Genomic DNA, 5,495 nt, shown 5'->3' with positions numbered 1-5,495 from the left:
ATTGCACTAGTCCCAAATATGGTAGCGAGTTTGAATGAGTATGGTCCTAGGCGCGAGAAAAATAGAGAACCAAAGACTAATTCGCATTTTACTGCCTATTCCCAGACGTCACATTCTTATGGGTCCAATCGATCCATGGAGCAGAGAAAGTACAATCGTAATGAGAAGGTCATTAATTTCACTCCTATCCCCATGACCTATACAGAGCTACTGCCAGATCTGCTGCGCAGCAACCTCATAAAAGTTTGTCCTACCAGGTCGGTATGACCTCCTTACCCAAAGAACTATGACATAAATGTCAGGTGTGATTATCATGAAGGAGCGCGTGGGCATTCGACAGAGGCATGCAAGGCTTTAAAGCATAAAGTGCAATCTTTGATCGATTCAGGATGTTTAAAGTTTGAAGAAAGTCAACCCAACACTGAGGCAAGGCGTGAGTTTGCCGCTGCAAATGCCATGGACAAATGAAGAGGACTCTAGGACCATATAGGAAAGAATGAGTTATTGTAAAGAGTGAAGTTGATGTTGCTTTGCTCTTGTTTTGAAATGTCTCGCTGTAAGGGCTATGCTCATTGATATTGTGTTTTCATCTATGTCTTTTAATGTGAACATCCATTACGTAGTTTCTCTAAGGTTTACTGGAAATCATGTCGTAATAGGGTGTCGTGGATAAAACGAAAGGCGCAAATAATAAAATTGAAAAAAACAAAAAAATGAAGGCAATCTTGAGTCACTTGTCTTTCTTGCAAATTTTCAAACTCTTGTTTTCTCGAAAATAGCAAAAATAGCAAAAAAAAGAAGGAAAAATGATAAACCAAAAACAAAAGTTGCAGTGTCAGGCTTTTCCGAGGTCAAATGTTAAATCAAAAATAACAATTTGACGTTTTTCTCGAGACGTTTGTGCATATGTTGCTTGAAAACCTTCACCTTTCACTTTTCCAAAATAAAGGATCTTCCCAACAAACAATGTCATTGCCCTCAATAACAAAAACCTTCACACTGGGACAGATTGGCCTGGCCAAAATTATTCTCGCTTACGCTAGTGGGGTGATCCCTGAATCCATTGAGGCAAACAAAAGAAAAAAGAATTTTCAAAAAAGGAAAAAGAAGAAACACTCCACTGGATTCAAAACCCGAAAGGGCGATCTAGGAAGAAAAAAAAGAAAAAAGGAAAAAAAGGAAAAACGACCAATGTTGATGTCATCTAGTCGCAAACTTAATCTTTTGAAAATAAAACAATCAAAATTCGAAGTGATGTGCGACCTCCTTGTCTTTATCCAAAAAGCAAAAAAAATATATATCCATTGTCACCCCATTTGAGCCAAAAATAAATTCTTTTTCAAAATCATCCCCAAGCAAGGATTGTCATCAGGTAGGAATTAACTCAGTATCTAAATAAAGAGCACTCGATGATCAAACGAAGAAAATTCATGAAGAAGAGTGAACAAAAACATAAACAAAAACAAAAGAACAAAAAGTCACAAAGTGATGTTGAGCAAAAAGAATGAAAGTCAAAGGTAAAAAAAAAAAAGCAAAGTGCTCAGGAGGTTAAATAGTTGATGCAATGTCTAGATGATAACCTTTGCTGCAAAGAATATAACCGCCAAACATTCATTTGAGCCTTTATACCCTTTCTTTCAATACCTTTTAGCCCCTAGCCACGTTACAAGCCTAATAAAGTCCACACTGATTGGATAATGATTGCTTAAATTTTCATAAAACTTAAGTTTGCGATGAGGTGACTTTCACAGCGTCGTAAAAAATTGAAAAAAAAAAGGAGAAAAAAGGTAATGTCTCAGGAAGAGGGATCACCCTACCATCTAGCAAGCAGCATGTAAAAGAAAATCAAACCAATTGGGGTTGTCCTTTTAGCCAATCCTTTTCATGCCCACTACCTCTTCCAAATGGAACCCCTTAAAAAAAAAAAAAAACCGGACAACTATGTGAGTCTCATACAAATTTTTCATCAACCCATGATCCCGAGACTGGGGCAGCTTTACGGACCGCCTTTGAATTTTCACCCTAATTTTCATGAATCCAAATCCCAGCTCATTTTCCATAACACCAAGCTGGGACACCCTTTGTGTATCTTGTGTTCGCCCTGACATTCTCATGTCACATCTCCTTTGAGGATTATGAGGAATGACTTGTCGATACAGTTATCCCATTCTCCTTTAAACCTTTATAAACATTTCTCATTTCTCCACTTGCCAAAAAATTCAAGCATGTGTGTACTGATGTCTCAAAAAAAAGGTCAAGATGTAATAATCTCAAATTTAGGCCTCGGAGGCATGACATTCCTCAGTTTTCACAAAACATTGAAAATAAAGACCAGTTTGATGATTGCAAGCAAGATGACTGACTCAAGAAAAAGAAATGCAAAACAAAGCAAATGTTTTCATCAATCAATCAGAAAGAAAATCTTTCGGATCGAGACCCTCTTCATTCATATGAATGGTTGTCGAATCCTTCTTTGAAAATACAAAAAAGGAGTAGCATCAAAATCTCAACACTTTGCAATGAAAGGCTTCAATTCCTTATCGTCTTTCCAAAAATCAAATTTCTGTCAAAAATTAACAAATCATTTCACAAAATTACGAATTCCAAGAATTTCAAAATTTCAAAAGCCCAGTTTTCATCTGGCCATTTCAAAATTCAAAAGCCCAGTTTCATTTGGCCATTTCAAAATTTCAAAAGCCCAATTTCATCTGGCCATTTCAAAATCCCATAAGTCCAGTTTCATCTGGCCATTTCAAAACTTCAAAAGCCCAGTTTCATCTGACCATTTCAAAATTTATAAGCCCAGTTTCATCTGGCCTCTAAGCCTAGTTTCTACACTGGCCCCTAAGCCCAATTTTCATATTGGCCCACAAAGCCCAGTTTCCACGCTGGCCCACAAAGCCCAATTTTCATATTGGCCCACAAAGCCCANAGTTTCCACGCTGGCCCACAAAGCCCAATTTTCATATTGGCCCACAAAGCCCAGTTTCCACACTGGCCCCTAAGCCCAATTCCCATATTGGCCCACAAGCCCAATTTCCATATTGGCCCATAAAGCCCAGCTTCCATATTGGCCCACAAGCCCAATTTCCATATTGGCCCCCATAAAGCCCAGTTTCCATATTGGCCCACAAGCCCAATTTCCATATTGGCCCCCACAAGCCCAATTCCCATATTGGCCCACAAGCCCAATTCCCATATTGGCCCACAAGCCCAAGTTCCATATTGGCCCACAAGCCCAAGTTCCATATTGGCCCACAAGACCAGTTTCTACACTGGCCCATAAGCCCAGTTCCATATCGACCCATAAACCCCAGCTCGAGTTTTTATTCTTTCTCCCTTCCTTTTGAAATCCAGACGAAATTATTGTTTCTATCTTTACTTATCTTTTACTCTGATAATATAAAAAAAAAACTTCGTTTGTTATATTATCTAGTAAAATCTAAGTAAAGAGGGGCAGCTGTCAACACCCAATTTTGTCCGGATGATTAAATAATATATGTGTTGTTTTTGTTATTTTATTTTATCTTATTTGCATTTTAATTTTATGTTAGTTTTTTATTCTATTTTTATATTTTATTTTAGTTTGTATTTTATTTTCTATTGTTCTCTTTTACGTTAATTTCTTTTGTTACGTTAATTTCTTTTGATGTCTAGTTTTATTTTTATCAGTTCTTTNCCTTTAATTCTTTATGTTAACAAAATTTAAAAAAAAAAGAAAAAAGAAACAAAGAAAAGATTAAAAAAAAAAGAAAAAAGGAAAAGGAAAACTCCAATATCAACTCATTTCCCTCCTCCGAAAGCAACTGTGCAGTGTTTAAGCGTTACAGAGAATGCTTAAAATATGCTTGTGCAATGGCAGTATAAGAAAAGGTCTTGGCTCTCTTGCTAAAATTCTCAAGCAACAGCAACATACATCAAAGGGGAAATGATATTTTGAACATCCTTCTTCCAGCTGATACAATGAACACATGAATAAGGGAAAAAGACAAAAGAAATCCCAAGTCAGAAGGGATACACACTGGTCATACCAGAAAGGGATTCAGTAACACCATTATGATTCACCTCACACAGAGCTCTCAAGGGCTCTAAGGACTGGGGACTCAACAGAATCATCTTCATCCATTCAGATACAGAAAAACAAAAAAAAATAGGACAGACCATCACCACTGGAGAGACGAAAGCATCACTCCGGGAGAAGATCATCACGGGAATCGACCAAAGCAATCAGAGCTCCAGGTAAGTGCATCTTGATCACACATTGTTGCACGATCTTCATGTAAGCTAATTGTAATGTATACTGCTTGATATTGCTCTATTTTGAGTATGATACTGTGGTATGAATATATGTCTTTCTCCGTCATCGTTTAACGCATGAGCACGTTTCCTTGATTCCTTTTCGTTGACAAATGGCCTCCATACGCGATTCCATTCCTAATACCTCCATCTTAATCCCCTTGATATACTTTGCTCTCAGTTTCCCTGCAACCAATAAACAAAAAGGAACTAAATCAATATTCCAGTCCAAACCCCATACACAGTCCCGTTACCACCTTCAATCTTGACTAATACTACCAAAATCCCCAATGCCTTTTTTCCTGCAAGAAGAGAGAAACAATCCAGGAACCTGAATCAATCACANCCATGACAAACCAAGCCAGATGATGAAACTAGGTTCCCTTGCTTTTGTTCACCTCAAGCCACCAACATAGCAGTTAACTCCTTCAGCAATAGAAACACAAAACCAAAACCAACCCAACTCCCCTGCACCGTCCACCATTCCTTCAACCACTCGACACCAAGCTCCATTTTTTCATCCAATCCACAAAGAAGCGTAAAGAACCCTTTTTCATTCAACTCCAATCCACAAACTCATCTCCATTCTTCTTCACGAATCCCTGATCCCACCACCAAGTTTCATCCACAGAGGGAAAAAGGGTTCTCATTGACAGTGACTCACGGTGGCCGTGAGTTGGAGCAATGGCCGACGATGGTCTCGATGGTGGACAGTGGTATTGGTGGTATCCTGACTTGCCACGGCAGTGACAGAGAGGTGGTGGCAGACGATATTCGAGGGAAGAAAACCCCCGACGGCTAGTACGAAAGAGCAAAGAAGGAGGGGAGAATGGCGATTCGACGCTGCGGCTGGCAGCGGCTTTGGTGTCGCCGGTGACGCCGTGGACAGCCCCCTCGCAGCGCCCTTCTGATCGGAGATTGTGGCGGCAGATGGGGCGAATNGCGGAAGGATAGGACGTCCCTCTCTCGNGCGCGGCGAGGAACTTGAGGAATGGGTCTGACTCCGTGGCCGNCANCAACTCCGGTGACGCTTACTGTCGCCGGTAACGCCTCGAACTGGCCGGATGGAAGNTNTGGCTGGTCGGATGGTGGCAGCGTGAGACGTTCCTAGGAGGCAAACCTAGTTTGAGAATGAAGAGACTTGGCTCTCTCTTTCGAGGCTGAGAGAGTGTGAATTGATGAAATGAGATAGGAAGACA

The 5,495-nt window shown here is 40.0% G+C and overlaps 1 long non-coding RNA gene across 2 annotated transcripts; it reads right to left on the bottom strand.

Moving 5' to 3' along the window:
- Nucleotides 1–3,913: 3,913 nt before the first annotated feature.
- On the bottom strand, nucleotides 3,914–5,489 carry LOC106762921. Of its 2 annotated transcripts, none has more exons than XR_001375846.2 (2): nucleotides 4,576–5,489; nucleotides 3,914–4,482 (listed from the first exon to the last, which is right to left on the bottom strand). It is a non-coding gene; the product is annotated as an uncharacterized LOC106762921 (long non-coding RNA). The 2 variants fall into 2 exon arrangements; XR_002668257.1 differs by having other exon boundaries at nucleotides 4,628–5,489.
- Nucleotides 5,490–5,495: the final 6 nt, after the last annotated feature.

This window comes from Vigna radiata, chromosome 6 (genome assembly GCF_000741045.1).
Source record: "Vigna radiata var. radiata cultivar VC1973A chromosome 6, Vradiata_ver6, whole genome shotgun sequence".
Taxonomy (NCBI): Eukaryota; Viridiplantae; Streptophyta; class Magnoliopsida; order Fabales; family Fabaceae; genus Vigna; species Vigna radiata.
The sequence above is the reverse complement of the archived record's forward strand: the minus strand, read 5'-3'. Positions and strand labels throughout refer to the sequence as shown.